The sequence below is a fragment of the Taudactylus pleione genome, unplaced genomic scaffold (genome assembly GCF_031769625.1).
Source record: "Taudactylus pleione unplaced genomic scaffold, aTauple2 ptg000652l, whole genome shotgun sequence".
Classification (NCBI taxonomy): Eukaryota; Metazoa; Chordata; class Amphibia; order Anura; family Myobatrachidae; genus Taudactylus; species Taudactylus pleione.
Window position 1 is genome coordinate 2476891 of NW_028285054.1, and position 16403 is coordinate 2493293.

The following is a 16403-nucleotide window of genomic DNA, read 5'->3' on the forward strand; positions in this document are numbered from 1 at the left end:
ATTTAAGGAGACATGGGTGCTGTTTTTCTTGTGGGCATCAGTGACTTACCAACCAGTGAAAACATGTTAGTTAGGGATGTTTTGCATGTGATGTGGTTGGAGTGAGATATGTGGATGGGGATAGAGGCAATGATGTGAGGAGAGAGATAGAGGTGAGTGGAATAGCACAAAGCAAGAGTTAGATAGTGGAATAAGCTTTAAAAAATATATACCAGTAAAACTAATGGATGAGCGATTATGGGGCACAGTGGCATGAGCTGTGCACATTTATATTTAGGCAGAGTATTCGCTCATAATGCAAAAGGCTATACAAAATCTAAATAAGCCATTGGCCATTAAAATATAAAGGATGTAGTTATAGTAATGGCCAGTAGATGGCATTGATAAGCTGTTTTTCTCATTGTAATGACATCACACTGAGAGAGTTAGAGAGCAGGCTATTTTCATTGCCGGGCACTGTGGTGTGTGTCTGTAATCCCAGTTACTTGGGAGGCTGAGGCTGGAAGAGTGTTTGAGTCCAGGTGTTCTGGTCCCCATTGAGCTATGTTGATTGGGTGTCCACACTAAGTTCCACGTCAATATGGTGACTCTGGGGGAGCTCAGAGCTACCAGGTTGCTTAAAAAGAGGTGAACCGGCCCAGGTTGGAAACAGAGCAGGTCAAACCCCCTGTGCTTATCAGTAGTGGGATTGCACCTGTGAATAGCCATTGTAGAGCAGCCTGGACAACAAAGCACAACACAGTTTCTTTATTATGTTGTTTTACTCATTAATTTTTATGATAATTTGATACCAGAGTGGTAAAAAATATTTATTATAATTTGTATATAGAGCAGCATGAACAACACAGCTCCATTGTATCATTACTGTAAGTTTTCTTGTTTTATATTATTGAGTATTTTTTTTTTCAGAACTGTCATTCTTAGATGATGTGCATCATTTTGTAAGCAAAAATAATGATGAACATTAAAGTTACCCATTTCCCACTGACTATATACAGTAACCCATTTGTTGCTAACTACACAGTTACTATTTAAATAAAGTTTTTTTATCATTTGCCCATGAACATAATACTGTTATTATATAATGTCCATTATGATGAAATATAAATATTCTACTAGAATTCTGTAGGCTGGTCCCATACTCGCACATTTACCACTTTTATGGCTCCAGCTTCATGCACTTGTCCCATCAGATCATCAAAATAATGACTTCTGCACAGAGTATTTAAGGAGACATGGGTGCTGTTTTTCTTGTGGGCATCAGTGACTTACCAACCAGTGAAATCATGTTAGTTAGGGATGTTTTGCATGTGATGTGGTTGGAGTGAGATATGTGGATGGGGATAGAGGCAATGATGTGAGGAGAGGGATAGAGGTGAGTGGAATAGCACAAAGCAAGAGTTAGATAGTGGAATAAGCTTTAAAAAATATATACCAGTAAAACTAATGGATGAGCGATTGTGGGGCACAGTGGCATGAGCTGTGCACATTTATATTTAGGCAGAGTATTCGCTCATAATGCAAAAGGCTATACAAAATCTAAATAAGCCATTGGCCATTAAAATATAAAGGATGTAGTTATAGTAATGGCCAGTAGATGGCATTGATAAGCTGTTTTTCTCATTGTAATGACATCACACTGAGAGAGATTCCTATGTTAGAGAGCAGGCTGTTTTCATTGCCGGGCACTGTGGTGTGTGTCTGTAATCCCAGTTACTTGGGAGGCTGAGGCTGGAGGAGTGTTTGAGTCCAGGTGTTCTGGTCCCCATTGAGCTATGTTGATTGGGTGTCCACACTAAGTTCAACGTCAATATGGTGACTCTGGGGGAGCTCAGAGCTACCAGGTTGCTTAAAAAGAGGTGACCCGGCCCAGGTTGGAAACAGAGCAGGTCAAACCCCCTGTGCTTATCAGTAGTGGGATTGCACCTGTGAATAGCCAGTGTAGAGCAGCCTGGACAACAAAGCACAACACAGTTTCTTTATTATGTTGTTTTACTCATTAATTTTTATGATAATTTGATACCAGAGTGGTAAAAAATATTTATTATAATTTGTATATAGAGCAGCATGAACAACACAGCTCCATTGTATCATTACTGTAAGTTTTCTTGTTTTATATTATTGAGTATTTTTTTTTTCAGAACTGTCATTCTTAGATGATGTGCATCATTTTGTAAGCAAAAATAATGATGAACATTAAAGTTACCCATTTCCCACTGACTATATACAGTAACCCATTTGTTGCTAACTACACAGTTACTATTTAAATAAAGTTTTTTTATCATTTTCCCATGAACATAATACTGTTATTATATAATGTCCATTATGATGAAATATAAATATTCTACTAGAATTCTGTAGGCTGGTCCCATACTCGCACATTTACCACTTTTATGGCTCCAGCTTCATGCACTTGTCCCATCAGATCATCAAAATAATGACTTCTGCACAGAGTATTTAAGGAGACATGGGTGCTGTTTTTCTTGTGGGCATCAGTGACTTACCAACCAGTGAAATCATGTTAGTTAGGGATGTTTTGCATGTGATGTGGTTGGAGTGAGATATGTGGATGGGGATAGAGGCAATGATGTGAGGAGAGGGATAGAGGTGAGTGGAATAGCACAAAGCAAGAGTTAGATAGTGGAATAAGCTTTAAAAAATATATACCAGTAAAACTAATGGATGAGCGATTGTGGGGCACAGTGGCATGAGCTGTGCACATTTATATTTAGGCAGAGTATTCGCTCATAATGCAAAAGGCTATACAAAATCTAAATAAGCCATTGGCCATTAAAATATAAAGGATGTAGTTATAGTAATGGCCAGTAGATGGCATTGATAAGCTGTTTTTCTCATTGTAATGACATCACACTGAGAGAGATTCCTATGTTAGAGAGCAGGCTGTTTTCATTGCCGGGCACTGTGGTGTGTGTCTGTAATCCCAGTTACTTGGGAGGCTGAGGCTGGAGGAGTGTTTGAGTCCAGGTGTTCTGGTCCCCATTGAGCTATGTTGATTGGGTGTCCACACTAAGTTCAACATCAATATGGTGACTCTGGGGGAGCTCAGAGCTACCAGGTTGCTTAAAAAGAGGTGAACCGGCCCAGGTTGGAAACAGAGCAGGTCAAACCCCCTGTGCTTATCAGTAGTGGGATTGCACCTGTGAATAGCCAGTGTAGAGCAGCCTGGACAACAAAGCACAACACAGTTTCTTTATTATGTTGTTTTACTCATTAATTTTTATGATAATTTGATACCAGAGTGGTAAAAAATATTTATTATAATTTGTATATAGAGCAGCATGAACAACACAGCTCCATTGTATCATTACTGTAAGTTTTCTTGTTTTATATTATTGAGTATTTTTTTTTTCAGAACTGTCATTCTTAGATGATGTGCATCATTTTGTAAGCAAAAATAATGATGAACATTAAAGTTACCCATTTCCCACTGACTATATACAGTAACCCATTTGTTGCTAACTACACAGTTACTATTTAAATAAAGTTTTTTTATCATTTGCCCATGAACATAATACTGTTATTATATAATGTCCAGTATGATGAAATATAAATATTCTACTAGAATTCTGTAGGCTGGTCCCATACTCGCACATTTACCACTTTTATGGCTCCAGCTTCATGCACATGTCCCATCAGATCATCAAAATAATGACTTCTGCACAGAGTATTTAAGGAGACATGGGTGCTGTTTTTCTTGTGGGCATCAGTGACTTACCAACCAGTGAAATCATGTTAGTTAGGGATGTTTTGCATGTGATGTGGTTGGAGTGAGATATGTGGATGGGGATAGAGGCAATGATGTGAGGAGAGGGATAGAGGTGAGTGGAATAGCACAAAGCAAGAGTTAGATAGTGGAATAAGCTTTAAAAAATATATACCAGTAAAACTAATGGATGAGCGATTGTGGGGCACAGTGGCATGAGCTGTGCACATTTATATTTAGGCAGAGTATTCGCTCATAATGCAAAAGGCTATACAAAATCTAAATAAGCCATTGGCCATTAAAATATAAAGGATGTAGTTATAGTAATGGCCAGTAGATGGCATTGATAAGCTGTTTTTCTCATTGTAATGACATCACACTGAGAGAGATTCCTATGTTAGAGAGCAGGCTGTTTTCATTGCCGGGCACTGTGGTGTGTGTCTGTAATCCCAGTTACTTGGGAGGCTGAGGCTGGAGGAGTGTTTGAGTCCAGAAGTTCTGGTCCCTATTGAGCTATGTTGATTGGGTGTCCACACTAAGTTCAGCATCAATATGGTGACTCTGGGGGAGCTCAGAGCTACCAGGTTGCTTAAAAAGAGGTGACCCGGCCCAGGTTGGAAACAGAGCAGGTCAAACCCCCTGTGCTTATCAGTAGTGGGATTGCACCTGTGAATAGCCAGTGTAGAGCAGCCTGGACAACAAAGCACAACACAGTTTCTTTATTATGTTGTTTTACTCATTAATTTTTATGATAATTTGATACCAGAGTGGTAAAAAATATTTATTATAATTTGTATATAGAGCAGTATGAACAACACAGCTCCATTGTATCATTACTGTAAGTTTTCTTGTGTTATTTTATTGAGTATTTTTTTTTTCAGAACTGTCATTCTTAGATGATGTGCATCATTTTGTAAGCAAAAATAGTGATGAACATTAAAGTTACCCATTTCCCACTGACTATATACAGTAACCCATTTGTTGCTAACTACACAGTTACTATTTAAATAAAGTTTTTTTATCATTTGCCCATGAACATAATACTGTTATTATATAATGTCCAGTATGATGAAATATAAATATTCTACTAGAATTCTGTAGGCTGGTCCCATACTCGCACATTTACCACTTTTATGGCTCCAGCATCATGCACATGTCCCATCAGATCATCAAAATAATGACTTCTGCACAGAGTATTTAAGGAGACATGGGTGCTGTTTTTCTTGTGGGCATCAGTGACTTACCAACTAGTGAAATCATGTTAGTTAGGGATGTTTTGCATGTGATGTGGTTGGAGTGAGATATGTGGATGGGGATAGAGGCAATGATGTGAGGAGAGGGATAGAGGTGAGTGGAATAGCACAAAGCAAGAGTTAGATAGTGGAATAAGCTTTAAAAAATATATACCAGTAAAACTAATGGATGAGCGATTGTGGGGCACAGTGGCATGAGCTGTGCACATTTATATTTAGGCAGAGTATTCGCTCATAATGCAAAAGGCTATACAAAATCTAAATAAGCCATTGGCCATTAAAATATAAAGGATGTAGTTATAGTAATGGCCAGTAGATGGCATTGATAAGCTGTTTTTCTCATTGTAATGACATCACACTGAGAGAGTTAGAGAGCAGGCTATTTTCATTGCCGGGCACTGTGGTGTGTGTCTGTAATCCCAGTTACTTGGGAGGCTGAGGCTGGAGGAGTGTTTGAGTCCAGGTGTTCTGGTCCCCATTGAGCTATGTTGATTGGGTGTCCACACTAAGTTCCACGTCAATATGGTGACTCTGGGGGAGCTCAGAGCTACCAGGTTGCTTAAAAAGAGGTGAACCGGCCCAGGTTGGAAACAGAGCAGGTCAAACCCCCTGTGCTTATCAGTAGTGGGATTGCACCTGTGAATAGCCATTGTAGAGCAGCCTGGACAACAAAGCACAACACAGTTTCTTTATTATGTTGTTTTACTCATTAATTTTTATGATAATTTGATACCAGAGTGGTAAAAAATATTTATTATAATTTGTATATAGAGCAGCATGAACAACACAGCTCCATTGTATCATTACTGTAAGTTTTCTTGTTTTATATTATTGAGTATTTTTTTTTTCAGAACTGTCATTCTTAGATGATGTGCATCATTTTGTAAGCAAAAATAATGATGAACATTAAAGTTACCCATTTCCCACTGACTATATACAGTAACCCATTTGTTGCTAACTACACAGTTACTATTTAAATAAAGTTTTTTTATCATTTGCCCATGAACATAATACTGTTATTATATAATGTCCATTATGATGAAATATAAATATTCTACTAGAATTCTGTAGGCTGGTCCCATACTCGCACATTTACCACTTTTATGGCTCCAGCTTCATGCACTTGTCCCATCAGATCATCAAAATAATGACTTCTGCACAGAGTATTTAAGGAGACATGGGTGCTGTTTTTCTTGTGGGCATCAGTGACTTACCAACCAGTGAAATCATGTTAGTTAGGGATGTTTTGCATGTGATGTGGTTGGAGTGAGATATGTGGATGGGGATAGAGGCAATGATGTGAGGAGAGGGATAGAGGTGAGTGGAATAGCACAAAGCAAGAGTTAGATAGTGGAATAAGCTTTAAAAAATATATACCAGTAAAACTAATGGATGAGCGATTGTGGGGCACAGTGGCATGAGCTGTGCACATTTATATTTAGGCAGAGTATTCGCTCATAATGCAAAAGGCTATACAAAATCTAAATAAGCCATTGGCCATTAAAATATAAAGGATGTAGTTATAGTAATGGCCAGTAGATGGCATTGATAAGCTGTTTTTCTCATTGTAATGACATCACACTGAGAGAGATTCCTATGTTAGAGAGCAGGCTGTTTTCATTGCCGGGCACTGTGGTGTGTGTCTGTAATCCCAGTTACTTGGGAGGCTGAGGCTGGAGGAGTGTTTGAGTCCAGGTGTTCTGGTCCCCATTGAGCTATGTTGATTGGGTGTCCACACTAAGTTCAACATCAATATGGTGACTCTGGGGGAGCTCAGAGCTACCAGGTTGCTTAAAAAGAGGTGAACCGGCCCAGGTTGGAAACAGAGCAGGTCAAACCCCCTGTGCTTATCAGTAGTGGGATTGCACCTGTGAATAGCCAGTGTAGAGCAGCCTGGACAACAAAGCACAACACAGTTTCTTTATTATGTTGTTTTACTCATTAATTTTTATGATAATTTGATACCAGAGTGGTAAAAAATATTTATTATAATTTGTATATAGAGCAGCATGAACAACACAGCTCCATTGTATCATTACTGTAAGTTTTCTTGTTTTATATTATTGAGTATTTTTTTTTTCAGAACTGTCATTCTTAGATGATGTGCATCATTTTGTAAGCAAAAATAATGATGAACATTAAAGTTACCCATTTCCCACTGACTATATACAGTAACCCATTTGTTGCTAACTACACAGTTACTATTTAAATAAAGTTTTTTTATCATTTGCCCATGAACATAATACTGTTATTATATAATGTCCAGTATGATGAAATATAAATATTCTACTAGAATTCTGTAGGCTGGTCCCATACTCGCACATTTACCACTTTTATGGCTCCAGCTTCATGCACATGTCCCATCAGATCATCAAAATAATGACTTCTGCACAGAGTATTTAAGGAGACATGGGTGCTGTTTTTCTTGTGGGCATCAGTGACTTACCAACCAGTGAAATCATGTTAGTTAGGGATGTTTTGCATGTGATGTGGTTGGAGTGAGATATGTGGATGGGGATAGAGGCAATGATGTGAGGAGAGGGATAGAGGTGAGTGGAATAGCACAAAGCAAGAGTTAGATAGTGGAATAAGCTTTAAAAAATATATACCAGTAAAACTAATGGATGAGCGATTGTGGGGCACAGTGGCATGAGCTGTGCACATTTATATTTAGGCAGAGTATTCGCTCATAATGCAAAAGGCTATACAAAATCTAAATAAGCCATTGGCCATTAAAATATAAAGGATGTAGTTATAGTAATGGCCAGTAGATGGCATTGATAAGCTGTTTTTCTCATTGTAATGACATCACACTGAGAGAGATTCCTATGTTAGAGAGCAGGCTGTTTTCATTGCCGGGCACTGTGGTGTGTGTCTGTAATCCCAGTTACTTGGGAGGCTGAGGCTGGAGGAGTGTTTGAGTCCAGAAGTTCTGGTCCCTATTGAGCTATGTTGATTGGGTGTCCACACTAAGTTCAGCATCAATATGGTGACTCTGGGGGAGCTCAGAGCTACCAGGTTGCTTAAAAAGAGGTGACCCGGCCCAGGTTGGAAACAGAGCAGGTCAAACCCCCTGTGCTTATCAGTAGTGGGATTGCACCTGTGAATAGCCAGTGTAGAGCAGCCTGGACAACAAAGCACAACACAGTTTCTTTATTATGTTGTTTTACTCATTAATTTTTATGATAATTTGATACCAGAGTGGTAAAAAATATTTATTATAATTTGTATATAGAGCAGTATGAACAACACAGCTCCATTGTATCATTACTGTAAGTTTTCTTGTGTTATTTTATTGAGTATTTTTTTTTTCAGAACTGTCATTCTTAGATGATGTGCATCATTTTGTAAGCAAAAATAGTGATGAACATTAAAGTTACCCATTTCCCACTGACTATATACAGTAACCCATTTGTTGCTAACTACACAGTTACTATTTAAATAAAGTTTTTTTATCATTTGCCCATGAACATAATACTGTTATTATATAATGTCCAGTATGATGAAATATAAATATTCTACTAGAATTCTGTAGGCTGGTCCCATACTCGCACATTTACCACTTTTATGGCTCCAGCATCATGCACATGTCCCATCAGATCATCAAAATAATGACTTCTGCACAGAGTATTTAAGGAGACATGGGTGCTGTTTTTCTTGTGGGCATCAGTGACTTACCAACTAGTGAAATCATGTTAGTTAGGGATGTTTTGCATGTGATGTGGTTGGAGTGAGATATGTGGATGGGGATAGAGGCAATGATGTGAGGAGAGGGATAGAGGTGAGTGGAATAGCACAAAGCAAGAGTTAGATAGTGGAATAAGCTTTAAAAAATATATACCAGTAAAACTAATGGATGAGCGATTGTGGGGCACAGTGGCATGAGCTGTGCACATTTATATTTAGGCAGAGTATTCGCTCATAATGCAAAAGGCTATACAAAATCTAAATAAGCCATTGGCCATTAAAATATAAAGGATGTAGTTATAGTAATGGCCAGTAGATGGCATTGATAAGCTGTTTTTCTCATTGTAATGACATCACACTGAGAGAGTTAGAGAGCAGGCTATTTTCATTGCCGGGCACTGTGGTGTGTGTCTGTAATCCCAGTTACTTGGGAGGCTGAGGCTGGAGGAGTGTTTGAGTCCAGGTGTTCTGGTCCCCATTGAGCTATGTTGATTGGGTGTCCACACTAAGTTCCACGTCAATATGGTGACTCTGGGGGAGCTCAGAGCTACCAGGTTGCTTAAAAAGAGGTGAACCGGCCCAGGTTGGAAACAGAGCAGGTCAAACCCCCTGTGCTTATCAGTAGTGGGATTGCACCTGTGAATAGCCATTGTAGAGCAGCCTGGACAACAAAGCACAACACAGTTTCTTTATTATGTTGTTTTACTCATTAATTTTTATGATAATTTGATACCAGAGTGGTAAAAAATATTTATTATAATTTGTATATAGAGCAGCATGAACAACACAGCTCCATTGTATCATTACTGTAAGTTTTCTTGTTTTATATTATTGAGTATTTTTTTTTTCAGAACTGTCATTCTTAGATGATGTGCATCATTTTGTAAGCAAAAATAATGATGAACATTAAAGTTACCCATTTCCCACTGACTATATACAGTAACCCATTTGTTGCTAACTACACAGTTACTATTTAAATAAAGTTTTTTTATCATTTGCCCATGAACATAATACTGTTATTATATAATGTCCATTATGATGAAATATAAATATTCTACTAGAATTCTGTAGGCTGGTCCCATACTCGCACATTTACCACTTTTATGGCTCCAGCTTCATGCACTTGTCCCATCAGATCATCAAAATAATGACTTCTGCACAGAGTATTTAAGGAGACATGGGTGCTGTTTTTCTTGTGGGCATCAGTGACTTACCAACCAGTGAAATCATGTTAGTTAGGGATGTTTTGCATGTGATGTGGTTGGAGTGAGATATGTGGATGGGGATAGAGGCAATGATGTGAGGAGAGGGATAGAGGTGAGTGGAATAGCACAAAGCAAGAGTTAGATAGTGGAATAAGCTTTAAAAAATATATACCAGTAAAACTAATGGATGAGCGATTGTGGGGCACAGTGGCATGAGCTGTGCACATTTATATTTAGGCAGAGTATTCGCTCATAATGCAAAAGGCTATACAAAATCTAAATAAGCCATTGGCCATTAAAATATAAAGGATGTAGTTATAGTAATGGCCAGTAGATGGCATTGATAAGCTGTTTTTCTCATTGTAATGACATCACACTGAGAGAGATTCCTATGTTAGAGAGCAGGCTGTTTTCATTGCCGGGCACTGTGGTGTGTGTCTGTAATCCCAGTTACTTGGGAGGCTGAGGCTGGAGGAGTGTTTGAGTCCAGGTGTTCTGGTCCCCATTGAGCTATGTTGATTGGGTGTCCACACTAAGTTCAACATCAATATGGTGACTCTGGGGGAGCTCAGAGCTACCAGGTTGCTTAAAAAGAGGTGAACCGGCCCAGGTTGGAAACAGAGCAGGTCAAACCCCCTGTGCTTATCAGTAGTGGGATTGCACCTGTGAATAGCCAGTGTAGAGCAGCCTGGACAACAAAGCACAACACAGTTTCTTTATTATGTTGTTTTACTCATTAATTTTTATGATAATTTGATACCAGAGTGGTAAAAAATATTTATTATAATTTGTATATAGAGCAGCATGAACAACACAGCTCCATTGTATCATTACTGTAAGTTTTCTTGTTTTATATTATTGAGTATTTTTTTTTTCAGAACTGTCATTCTTAGATGATGTGCATCATTTTGTAAGCAAAAATAATGATGAACATTAAAGTTACCCATTTCCCACTGACTATATACAGTAACCCATTTGTTGCTAACTACACAGTTACTATTTAAATAAAGTTTTTTTATCATTTGCCCATGAACATAATACTGTTATTATATAATGTCCAGTATGATGAAATATAAATATTCTACTAGAATTCTGTAGGCTGGTCCCATACTCGCACATTTACCACTTTTATGGCTCCAGCTTCATGCACATGTCCCATCAGATCATCAAAATAATGACTTCTGCACAGAGTATTTAAGGAGACATGGGTGCTGTTTTTCTTGTGGGCATCAGTGACTTACCAACCAGTGAAATCATGTTAGTTAGGGATGTTTTGCATGTGATGTGGTTGGAGTGAGATATGTGGATGGGGATAGAGGCAATGATGTGAGGAGAGGGATAGAGGTGAGTGGAATAGCACAAAGCAAGAGTTAGATAGTGGAATAAGCTTTAAAAAATATATACCAGTAAAACTAATGGATGAGCGATTGTGGGGCACAGTGGCATGAGCTGTGCACATTTATATTTAGGCAGAGTATTCGCTCATAATGCAAAAGGCTATACAAAATCTAAATAAGCCATTGGCCATTCAAATATAAAGGATGTAGTTATAGTAATGGCCAGTAGATGGCATTGATAAGCTGTTTTTCTCATTGTAATGACATCACACTGAGAGAGATTCCTATGTTAGAGAGCAGGCTGTTTTCATTGCCGGGCACTGTGGTGTGTGTCTGTAATCCCAGTTACTTGGGAGGCTGAGGCTGGAGGAGTGTTTGAGTCCAGAAGTTCTGGTCCCTATTGAGCTATGTTGATTGGGTGTCCACACTAAGTTCAGCATCAATATGGTGACTCTGGGGGAGCTCAGAGCTACCAGGTTGCTTAAAAAGAGGTGACCCGGCCCAGGTTGGAAACAGAGCAGGTCAAACCCCCTGTGCTTATCAGTAGTGGGATTGCACCTGTGAATAGCCAGTGTAGAGCAGCCTGGACAACAAAGCACAACACAGTTTCTTTATTATGTTGTTTTACTCATTAATTTTTATGATAATTTGATACCAGAGTGGTAAAAAATATTTATTATAATTTGTATATAGAGCAGTATGAACAACACAGCTCCATTGTATCATTACTGTAAGTTTTCTTGTGTTATTTTATTGAGTATTTTTTTTTTCAGAACTGTCATTCTTAGATGATGTGCATCATTTTGTAAGCAAAAATAGTGATGAACATTAAAGTTACCCATTTCCCACTGACTATATACAGTAACCCATTTGTTGCTAACTACACAGTTACTATTTAAATAAAGTTTTTTTATCATTTGCCCATGAACATAATACTGTTATTATATAATGTCCAGTATGATGAAATATAAATATTCTACTAGAATTCTGTAGGCTGGTCCCATACTCGCACATTTACCACTTTTATGGCTCCAGCATCATGCACATGTCCCATCAGATCATCAAAATAATGACTTCTGCACAGAGTATTTAAGGAGACATGGGTGCTGTTTTTCTTGTGGGCATCAGTGACTTACCAACTAGTGAAATCATGTTAGTTAGGGATGTTTTGCATGTGATGTGGTTGGAGTGAGATATGTGGATGGGGATAGAGGCAATGATGTGAGGAGAGGGATAGAGGTGAGTGGAATAGCACAAAGCAAGAGTTAGATAGTGGAATAAGCTTTAAAAAATATATACCAGTAAAACTAATGGATGAGCGATTGTGGGGCACAGTGGCATGAGCTGTGCACATTTATATTTAGGCAGAGTATTCGCTCATAATGCAAAAGGCTATACAAAATCTAAATAAGCCATTGGCCATTAAAATATAAAGGATGTAGTTATAGTAATGGCCAGTAGATGGCTTTGATAAGCTGTTTTTCTCATTGTAATGACATCACACTGAGAGAGATTCCTATGTTAGAGAGCAGGCTGTTTTCATTGCCGGGCACTGTGGTGTGTGTCTGTAATCCCAGTTACTTGGGAGGCTGAGGCTGGAGGAGTGTTTGAGTCCAGGTGTTCTGGTCCCCATTGAGCTATGTTGATTGGGTGTCCACACTAAGTTCAACGTCAATATGGTGACTCTGGGGGAGCTCAGAGCTACCAGGTTGCTTAAAAAGAGGTGAACCGGCCCAGGTTGGAAACAGAGCAGGTCAAACCCCCTGTGCTTATCAGTAGTGGGATTGCACCTGTGAATAGCCAGTGTAGAGCAGCCTGGACAACAAAGCACAACACAGTTTCTTTATTATGTTGTTTTACTCATTAATTTTTATGATAATTTGATACCAGAGTGGTAAAAAATATTTATTATAATTTGTATATAGAGCAGCATGAACAACACAGCTCCATTGTATCATTACTGTAAGTTTTCTTGTTTTATATTATTGAGTATTTTTTTTTTCAGAACTGTCATTCTTAGATGATGTGCATCATTTTGTAAGCAAAAATAGTGATGAACATTAAAGTTACCCATTTCCCACTGACTATATACAGTAACCCATTTGTTGCTAACTACACAGTTACTATTTAAATAAAGTTTTTTTATCATTTGCCCATGAACATAATACTGTTATTATATAATGTCCAGTATGATGAAATATAAATATTCTACTAGAATTCTGTAGGCTGGTCCCATACTCGCACATTTACCACTTTTATGGCTCCAGCATCATGCACATGTCCCATCAGATCATCAAAATAATGACTTCTGCACAGAGTATTTAAGGAGACATGGGTGCTGTTTTTCTTGTGGGCATCAGTGACTTACCAACTAGTGAAATCATGTTAGTTAGGGATGTTTTGCATGTGATGTGGTTGGAGTGAGATATGTGGATGGGGATAGAGGCAATGATGTGAGGAGAGGGATAGAGGTGAGTGGAATAGCACAAAGCAAGAGTTAGATAGTGGAATAAGCTTTAAAAAATATATACCAGTAAAACTAATGGATGAGCGATTGTGGGGCACAGTGGCATGAGCTGTGCACATTTATATTTAGGCAGAGTATTCGCTCATAATGCAAAAGGCTATACAAAATCTAAATAAGCCATTGGCCATTAAAATATAAAGGATGTAGTTATAGTAATGGCCAGTAGATGGCTTTGATAAGCTGTTTTTCTCATTGTAATGACATCACACTGAGAGAGATTCCTATGTTAGAGAGCAGGCTGTTTTCATTGCCGGGCACTGTGGTGTGTGTCTGTAATCCCAGTTACTTGGGAGGCTGAGGCTGGAGGAGTGTTTGAGTCCAGGTGTTCTGGTTCCCATTGAGCTATGTTGATTGGGTGTCCACACTAAGTTCAACGTCAATATGGTGACTCTGGGGGAGCTCAGAGCTACCAGGTTGCTTAAAAAGAGGTGAACCGGCCCAGGTTGGAAACAGAGCAGGTCAAACCCCCTGTGCTTATCAGTAGTGGGATTGCACCTGTGAATAGCCAGTGTAGAGCAGCCTGGACAACAAAGCACAACACAGTTTCTTTATTATGTTGTTTTACTCATTAATTTTTATGATAATTTGATACCAGAGTGGTAAAAAATATTTATTATAATTTGTATATAGAGCAGCATGAACAACACAGCTCCATTGTATCATTACTGTAAGTTTTCTTGTTTTATATTATTGAGTATTTTTTTTTTCAGAACTGTCATTCTTAGATGATGTGCATCATTTTGTAAGCAAAAATAATGATGAACATTAAAGTTACCCATTTCCCACTGACTATATACGGTAACCCATTTGTTGCTAACTACACAGTTACTATTTAAATAAAGTTTTTTTATCATTTGCCCATGAACATAATACTGTTATTATATAATGTCCAGTAAGATTAAATATAAATATTCTACTAGAATTCTGTAGGCTGGTCCCATACTCGCACATTTACCACTTTTATGGCTCCAGCTTCATGCACATGTCCCATCAGATCATCAAAATAATTACTTCTGCACAGAGTATTTAAGGAGACATGGGTGCTGTTTTTCTTGTGGGCATCAGTGACTTACCAACCAGTGAAATCATGTTAGTTAGGGATGTTTTGCATGTGATGTGGTTGGAGTGAGATATGTGGATGGGGATAGAGGCAATGATGTGAGGAGAGGGATAGAGGTGAGCGGAATAGCACAAAGCAAGAGTTAGATAGTGGAATAAGCTTTAAAAAAATATATACCAGTAAAATTAATGGATGAGCGATTGTTGGTCACAGTGGCATGAGCAGTGCACATTTATATTTAGGCAGAGTATTCACTCATAATGCAAAAGGCTATACAAAATCTAAATAAGCCATTGGCCATTAAAATATAAAGGATGTAGTTATAGTAATGGCCAGTAGATAGCATTGATAAGCTGTTTTTCTCATTGTAATTACATCACACTGAGAGAGATTCCTATGTTAGAGAGCAGGCTGTTTTTGTTGCCGGGCACTGTGGTGTGTGTCTGTAATCCCAGTTACTTGGGAGGCTGAGGCTGGAGGAGTGTTTGAGTCCAGGTGTTCTGGTCCCCATTGAGCTATGTTGATTGGGTGTCCACACTATGTTCAGCGTCAATATGGTGACTCTGGGGGAGCTCAGAGCTACCAGGTTGCTTAAAAAGAGGTGACCTGGCCCAGGTTGGAAACAGAGCAGGTCAAACCCCCTGTGCTTATCAGTAGTGGGATTGCACCTGTGAATAGCCAGTGTAGAGCAGCCTGGACAACAAAGCACAATACAGTTTCTTTATTATGTTGTTTTACTCATTAATTTTTATGATAATTTGATACCAGAGTGGTAAAAAATATTTATTATAATTTGTATATAGAGCAGCATGAACAACACAGCTCCATTGTATCATTACTGTAAGTTTTCTTGTTTTATATTATTGAGTATTTTTTTTTCAGAACTGTCATTCTTAGATGATGTGCATCATTTTGTAAGCAAAAATAATGATGAACATTAAAGTTACCCATTTCCCACTGACTATATACAGTAACCCATTTGTTGCTAACTACACAGTTACTATTTAAATAAAGTTTTTTTATCATTTGCCCATGAACATAATACTGTTATTATATAATGTCCATTATGATGAAATATAAATATTCTACTAGAATCCTGTAGGCTGGTCCCATACTCGCACATTTACCACTTTTATGGCTCCAGCTTCATGCACATGTCCCATCAGATCATCAAAATAATGACTTCTGCACAGAGTATTTAAGGAGACATGGGTGCTGTTTTTCTTGTGGGCATCAGTGACTTACCAACCAGTGAAATCATGTTAGTTAGGGATGTTTTGCATGTGATGTGGTTGGAGTGAGATATGTGGATGGGGATAGAGGCAATGATGTGAGGAGAGGGATAGAGGTGAGCGGAATAGCACAAAGCAAGAGTTAGATAGTGGAATAAGCTTTAAAAAAATATATACCAGTAAAATTAATGGATGAGCGATTGTTGGTCACAGTGGCATGAGCAGTGCACATTTATATTTAGGCAGAGTATTCGCTCATAATGCAAAAGGCTATACAAAATCTAAATAAGCCATTGGCCATTAAAATATAAAGGATGTAGTTATAGTAATGGCCAGTAGATGGCATTGATAAGCTGTTTTTCTCATTGTAATGACATC

The 16403-nt window shown here is 38.3% G+C and overlaps 13 non-coding genes across 13 annotated transcripts; all 13 read left to right on the forward strand.

Moving 5' to 3' along the window:
- The first annotated feature begins 448 nt into the window (after nt 1-448).
- Nucleotides 449-748, forward strand: LOC148478524 (signal recognition particle RNA). Its single transcript, XR_015872246.1, has one exon.
- A 932-nt stretch (nt 749-1680) lies between these two features.
- On the forward strand, nt 1681-1980 carry LOC148478525 (signal recognition particle RNA). Its single transcript, XR_015872185.1, has one exon.
- Nucleotides 1981-2912: 932 nt separating this feature from the next.
- Nucleotides 2913-3212, forward strand: LOC148478526 (signal recognition particle RNA). The gene has a single exon (XR_015872070.1).
- Nucleotides 3213-4144: 932 nt separating this feature from the next.
- Nucleotides 4145-4444, forward strand: LOC148478527 (signal recognition particle RNA). The gene has a single exon (XR_015872156.1).
- Nucleotides 4445-5367: 923 nt separating this feature from the next.
- Nucleotides 5368-5667, forward strand: LOC148478528 (signal recognition particle RNA). Its single transcript, XR_015872202.1, has one exon.
- A 932-nt stretch (nt 5668-6599) lies between these two features.
- LOC148478529 (signal recognition particle RNA) lies at nt 6600-6899 on the forward strand. Its single transcript, XR_015872071.1, has one exon.
- Nucleotides 6900-7831: 932 nt separating this feature from the next.
- LOC148478530 (signal recognition particle RNA) lies at nt 7832-8131 on the forward strand. Its single transcript, XR_015872157.1, has one exon.
- A 923-nt stretch (nt 8132-9054) lies between these two features.
- On the forward strand, nt 9055-9354 carry LOC148478531 (signal recognition particle RNA). The gene has a single exon (XR_015872203.1).
- Nucleotides 9355-10286: 932 nt separating this feature from the next.
- On the forward strand, nt 10287-10586 carry LOC148478532 (signal recognition particle RNA). Its single transcript, XR_015872072.1, has one exon.
- A 932-nt stretch (nt 10587-11518) lies between these two features.
- On the forward strand, nt 11519-11818 carry LOC148478533 (signal recognition particle RNA). The gene has a single exon (XR_015872158.1).
- Nucleotides 11819-12750: 932 nt separating this feature from the next.
- Nucleotides 12751-13050, forward strand: LOC148478534 (signal recognition particle RNA). Its single transcript, XR_015872118.1, has one exon.
- A 932-nt stretch (nt 13051-13982) lies between these two features.
- On the forward strand, nt 13983-14282 carry LOC148478535 (signal recognition particle RNA). Its single transcript, XR_015872133.1, has one exon.
- Nucleotides 14283-15215: 933 nt separating this feature from the next.
- Nucleotides 15216-15515, forward strand: LOC148478536 (signal recognition particle RNA). The gene has a single exon (XR_015872085.1).
- The last annotated feature ends 888 nt before the right edge of the window (nt 15516-16403 follow it).